We start from the raw sequence: 7146 nt of genomic DNA on the forward strand, positions 1-7146 counted from the left end.
CCTATTGAGGGAGCTAGAAAAGTTCCTAATTATTTTTTATATATGGGCCACCTACAGTGGGACAGATAATTTTGATGGCTTAAACCACTGAATGGTGAGCCCCATCATAAGGATTGCTATTTGCAACAACATATCTACATTCACCTAACAGAAAAGATCCATATGTAACCACATAACAAATATTTACAAGATCTAGGATGATCATCACACAGGCTCTTGGGTGGACCATCAATGTGAAGTATTGGCTATTGTAAGGCCCGTATCCTAGTCCATATCATTCCATATACTCTCGCAATCCTCCCTGTCGAATTCCGGCAACTCGCGACCTGTCATCGACGTTTACGCGCGACCCTAAGTCGTATCCCGTAGATCTGAGTCGACTCAACCCGAGACTTGTACCCTTGTGACCGTGCCGTCACTGCAGTTCCAACGGTGCATCTTGCGCACCTATAAGATACCCAGGCCAAGAGTTGTGGACCCGCGCATATTTTGGAAAAACGCATCGCATTTGCAAAACTCAAAAGAATCTCTCTCAAACATCAATCAATCAATCAAAATACACAACCCATCAAGTCAAGTACCCTACCCATACCTCTCCCATCCAAAGTCAACTCTTCCTCTCCACCCATCCCTTCCTTACACCCATCACCATCCCTCTTTTCCATCCATCACTCTCTCTCTCTCTCATTATCTCTCTTCACTCCCAAGCTACCAAGGAAGCAACTGTCCAAGCTTTCCAAGAGGAGAAGCTAGGTGTGGCCCACTTCCTATCCCAAGATCCTCACCATCCAACCCTTCAAATCTCATCATCCTCCATCAAAGGGAGAGCTTAGGAGCTAAGGATTCCAAAGAACTAAAGAAGTGGAAATCGGTGGGTGCTCTTTAGGTAGATCCTTTCGTTTTCTTTCATAGGGCAAGTGGGACCCACCAATCAATGGTGAGGATCTAATATTGGTCCCTAGGTGTGGCCAATGGCCCACCTTGATCGCATGCATGTATTGTAATGTATGAGGGGCCCATAGTGGCGGGGCCCCTTCCATAGCCGCTCGAGTGGTAGATCGTGTAACATCCCGAAAAATTCCGTACAAAGACCCGAGCACCACCTCAACTAGAATTCTCTTAGGACTCAATCCTTTAGAAATTAAATGTGAATTAACAAGCACTAAACTCGATTACTTATGAAAATTAGCACCAACCACGTTAAATACGATCTGTAAGACCCAAAACTTATAAATCGTTAGCGTTACGTTACCCTAAAATCTAGGATTTAACGCTAAACCCAGTTGCTCTCGGGAGTACTTGGAAACTTAGTATCGGACCTGGACCGTGCGTTCGATAGTGATAAACTTAGACAATTATGACCACCTTTTGGGCTTGACAATCACCTCGAAAATCAAGTCCGGATGATGTCCTCAGACGATTTGCATGAGTCCGAGTGAAGAGTGTGAGAAAGGTGAATTTATTTAGAAATTAAATATGAATTTAAGTAATCTAAGTCGTGTCGCTTGCGCATCAATTATAAGCATTCTGACCGTTGGATTTTGACCCAAATTCACCTTCGGATCAAGGAAGATGGCCCACACATGTCAAAGTGTTTGTGGCCCTGATCGAGTTTCAGTGACCGTTGAATTGAAATTGGTCCGCCATGAGCGATCTGGAAACCCGATCAAACTGAAAATTTAACTTGCTTAAGATCCAATATCAGTGAGCTTAAGTTCAACCGCATCTAGAAAAAGGACCTCCAGAAACGCTCCATTGAATCGAAATAGACCCGATTTGGTTATAACCTAAGTATACCTTGGCCCTGGGGCTAATTTCATCAATTTTAGGCCTATATAAAGACCTTAAACCCTCACTCTCAAATTCCATACGAATTTTCCAAACCCTAGCTAAGAGAGAGAGAGGAAAAGAGAGAGAAAGGGAGAGAGAAGTTGGTGAATCATCTTGGAATTCTTTCCAATTAACTGGCATACCTAATCCATCGCATCTGAATCGTTATTCCGGTGACTCTAATCTTATTTTTGGGTAAGTCAATTAAACCCTAACCTATTTTGGAACTTAGAATAGTTTAAGTGTTGATGTAGCTAATCTAATTCATGCCTTAGGTTACCTATTCGCCATTGACGAAGACTTATCGTCTAAATCGAATCCGTTGCGCAATTTCTGGTTTAAGGTGCGGACTATATTCATATAGGTTATGGTTTTCAAAGCTTTCAATGTTAGTTAATGATTTATTACTGACGTGGGTGCCATTTCACATGCCAAATGCGATATCTGTTTCGTTTTACATATATATATAGTCTATGTTGTAAGTAGTGTGATTCATGTGTTTGTTGAAATGTTTGTATGCATTTGGAATTTGGCGTCATGATTGCCATGATTAATTGTCGTAGGATTATGATTGTTATTTGTGCGACAACTCCTTGGCGAAATGATTTGCCCTAATGCGTGCTATCACCAACGTACGTCATGTATGTTGGAGTGTGTAGTCTAAGTGTTTGTAGAAATGTTGGAATGAACAAGTGTGTAATATATTATACTTTATATGGGCATTGAGAAGAGATTCTCAACTACCTTAACGAGGTGTTTGATTTCCTTCATGTAACTTATCTTTTTATCTGTTTTACTTAGACACTGCTTATGTGTGAATTCATGTTTAAGTTGAAATCCATCAAATGCTTACATGCTTGTATGATTGGGATTGTTGATCCATTATTGTTCCGATTAACTTGTATGATTATCTGTTATAATTGAATGTGTATAGGGCCACATTATGGTCCAGGCAATCGGTAACAAGCTTTGATTTCGTGGCTGAGGTCGCTTTCGTCACGTAGGACGTGTTGATGAACCCAAGTCGTATTAGGGTTGTCGGTAGTGGTTTAGCCACACAGAGTGTTTACACACTTCATGTCATTCAACTCAACATGCGCTCGTGCTAGTCGAGCTCGTCAAGTAACCCGATTGTCCCGGTGGATGTTCACCATGTATGGATGCTACTATTTGAATCTAAGGTACCAAACTTACCAGTGCAATCCCGTTAACCATGGTACCTCGATCTGCTAAGACTCATGAGCCGGGCATGGTGGTATGGGACACCATGGTCGAGCTATCGGCCTACGCTGGGGTGATGAGCCTCCCCGTAGTGACCAGTGAGCAATCCAGACTCGTGAACCGATTATGGTGGTATGGGACACTATATTCGTATTGTCGGCCTACATTGATTGGTGACGAGCCCTTTGTAGTGACCTCGAGCATACCATGATACTGCATTAAGGCGACTAGCCTTATTGTAGTAACTAAGGTATGATTAAGCGTGCATTGATTGGTGACGAGCCATTTGCAGCGACCTAGAACCATAATATCGTATGAGATTGTCTAGGACTGACGACCTTAGAATGGATCACCGTTTGGGAATTGATATAAGGAAGGTACCTTAGCTTCCCAATCCTGCTGTATGAAAAGGACTAATAACAACTTGGTAATCATGTTCATGCACCGCATTGCATGTGCCTTGGCGTTGTGGAGCACTACGGGTGGTTGTCATGTGTACCGTAAGATGAAGACGCTGAGGGAGTGCAGGCGAGGGCATGCATTATTTTTACATACATCCTTGCATTAACAAGAGTAATTAGGATATGTTTGATTGTATTGCTTTATCATTACTGCTTTATTGGATTGATAACATGTTAACTTTTACTGTATAGTTCCATTGAGTTGATCACTCACTCCCATGTTCTAGGATGGTGTTTAAACACCAACCATACTCTGTCTTAAATGCAGATGATGATGCGACCCATGAGGTAGAGCAGGAGTATGAGGATGACGAGGAGGCATTCTCCTTTATGCAGTTCTCAGGCGGGTTCATGTGAGCCGTGTCCTGAGCTACGGGGATTGAGGGTTATTGTTGCAGTGGTTTATTTCATTTTGATACTTGTATTTTGAAATGAACACTTGTAATTATGACTGGTAGAGCATACATATCTCAGGACTTATATATATATTCTTCAATCTTCCGCTTGCATATGTCACTGTCCCTGGATTATGTTTGTAGTTTGGCTTAATCTACTTCATATTTTATGCCCTAATACCAGACAATATACATTTATCATTACATATGTTGCATAAGTGATGTTTTGAAACTAGTGGCAGGGCCCCTTCCACAACCGTTTTCTCCCCTTCTCTCTCTCTATTTTTTTGATGATGTGTGGCCCACTTGATGTGCACAGCACATCCAGACTGTCCAGGGCCAGCAAGCCCATCATGATGCATTTTATCTAAGCTGTCTGTCCAGCTGGTGGAGCCCACCTTGCTGTCCAGTTTAGGACAGGCATGGATAGAGGGAAAACATTAATATCAGCTTGTTTCGAATCAAATGGGCCACGTACATGTGGGACCCACCAGATGCAAGCATTTCATCCAGGCTGTTTGCCATTTTGCTGGACATGGGGGCCACCTTGATGATGTGTCCATCCAGGCTGTCTGTCAGCAGGACGTCCAGTATGCTTGGACGAATATGAGGAAAACACAAATATCTGCTTGATGCAAGCAGCTGGTGGGCCATACGCGTGGACCCACTTGATGTATATGTTTCATCCATGCTGCCCACCGTCCACACGTGGGATGGTGGAGCCCACATGATGTATGAGTTTTATATCCACACCGTCCACCGTCCATCCCTGGATAGTGGGAACCCCCATGACGTAAGTGTGTATTCACACCGTCTTTTTGTTTCGCTGAACATGGGACTCCACCTTGATGTATGTTATATCTCCACCATCCATCCAATTTCCCAGCTCAATTTAGATGTTGATCCGAAAAAGGAAGCCAAACTGAGTCTCTGGCGGGCCACATTGTAGAAAATAGTAGTTTTGGGGATATAAATTGTTAGGGCCTGCTGTGATGTTTCTATACACTAAAAGGTATTGTATATCGAGCTCATTGGACCCGTATGAACCGAAGAATCTAGCAGGCGGACTGGATCGTCTTGATGTGGGCCCCACCTATGAAAATCCATCGGAAAATAAAAAATAATAATATGCAGATGCTGCTGCTTGGAATAGAGGCCGGTCCGTGGACCTCACCACAAGTCTCACCATGATGCATGCTGACCATCTACACCATGCAATTGATGGGTCCCCTCTTAAAAATGGGGTATGCCAAAAATCAACCGTACAAGGAACTCAGGTGGTCCACACTACAAGAAGTAGTGGGGGATTGAACGTCTACCATTGAAACCCTTTTTGGGTCGCAGAAGTTTTGGATAAATATGAAATTTGTTTTTCCTCTTAATTTAGGTCGTCGTGACCTTATAAACATATGGGATGGAAAATAAACATTATGGTGGGCCCTACGTGGGACCCACCTACGTGGGAGCTAATTAGCTGGGACACCTTACACTAGTTATATAGTTGCTGTGGTAGCATCAACAAGTTCTGTAGGATCCACCGTTGATGTATGGGTCTTATCCACACAATCCAGATGGCTGGACGGTGGGATCCACCTTTGATGTATCTACTATCCACGCCGTCCATCTATGTGGACCACACCATGATATATGTGTTTTATCTCCACCATCCAGATTGCTGGACGGTGGGTTGCACCCTGTTGCATGTGTTTTATCTAGCCACCTAGCCCTCTAACGTGGACCTCACCATGATATATGTGTTTTATCCTATGCCGTCTAGCGGTTGTGGGGCCCACATGAAGTATGTATTTCATTCATACTGTCCAACAACAATCTGAACGCTGCTGGACAGCAGTGATTAAACGCCTACCATTAAAATCTTCTGGGCCCCATTGTGATGGTTGTGGAGGGGTCCAACAATTGACCCGTTTTTCTGGATGGCCCATATCCAGAGGGACCCACTATGATGTGTGTTTTACCTAGGCTGTCCATCTGTGGGCCGTCCTTTGTAATGCCTAGCAGGCCCATGTAATGAGGGCCCATTGAGATGTATTTGAGGTCCATGTGATGCGGCCTATCTTGATATTTGTGTGGCCCATATGTGCGGCCCATTGTAATGTGTATGAGGTCTATGTGATGTGGCCCATCTTGATATTTGTGTGGCCCGTATGTGTGGCCTATTGTAATGTGTATGAGGTCCATATGATGCAGCCCATCTTGATACTTGTGTGGCTCATATGTGCAGCCCATTATAATGTGTATGAGGTCCATGTGATGCGGCCCATCTTGATGTATATGAGGCCGATTGTTGCGGCCCATGTGATGTGGCCCACTTGATATATATGAGGCCCATTATTGCGGCCCGTGTGATGCGACCCACTTGATGTATGAGACCCTTGTGTAAGGCCTATTGCGATGTATATAAAGCTCTTGTGTGAGGCCCAAGGTGATGTATATGATACCCATTGTGATGTGTGATTCTATCAGGATGTATGTAATGATGTCTATGATACCCATCCATGTTCCTAGTTGATATTAAATGGGCCATGCTTTGGGAGCAATGATGGTTTAACGTCCACATTGTATGAGCAATGATGGTTAGATGTCTACATTGTAACTCTTCCTAGGGCCCGTTGTTAGGCCCACTCTCATCTCCCCTTAATGGGCTAACCCAAACCGTTGGCTCCCCCATTGATGATTATATTACCCATCTTTCCCTTGATTAGGCTATCCCAATCCGTTGGGCCCCCATTTGATAATGATGCTTTCCACCATACCCTGTAGAACCACCCAAGCCTTGGGACCCATCTTGTGTTCGTACTGAGCCTTCCATAGGGAATGTGACCCACCTTGTGCTTATTGGGCCTTTAGGAAGCCCAGATTGCTATGTGATAGAATGGGCAAGGAAGCCCACTCCTTGTTCTTAGGCCCATTCTTGATATGAGTAGGCCATCTAGGCCCATCCTTGATATGAGGAGAGTACGTCGTCACTGTAGGTGGAAAGATCGGTGTTATCAGGATTGGTATATCCACTATTGAGGACCGATCCTCATGTTATGGATTAGATCTGCTGTCCTTCTATAAACCCTGCTATATATATATATATATAGGTTGATTATCAATTGCAACTATGATTGATATACGTACTATGTGTTAGTATAACATTGTGATTGTATGAGGCCCATTGTAGCTATGTGAGGCCCATCGTCAGTGTATGGGGCCCATTGTGTGATTGTATGGGG

Source organism: Magnolia sinica, chromosome 12, assembly GCF_029962835.1.
Source record: "Magnolia sinica isolate HGM2019 chromosome 12, MsV1, whole genome shotgun sequence".
Lineage (NCBI taxonomy): Eukaryota > Viridiplantae > Streptophyta > Magnoliopsida > Magnoliales > Magnoliaceae > Magnolia > Magnolia sinica.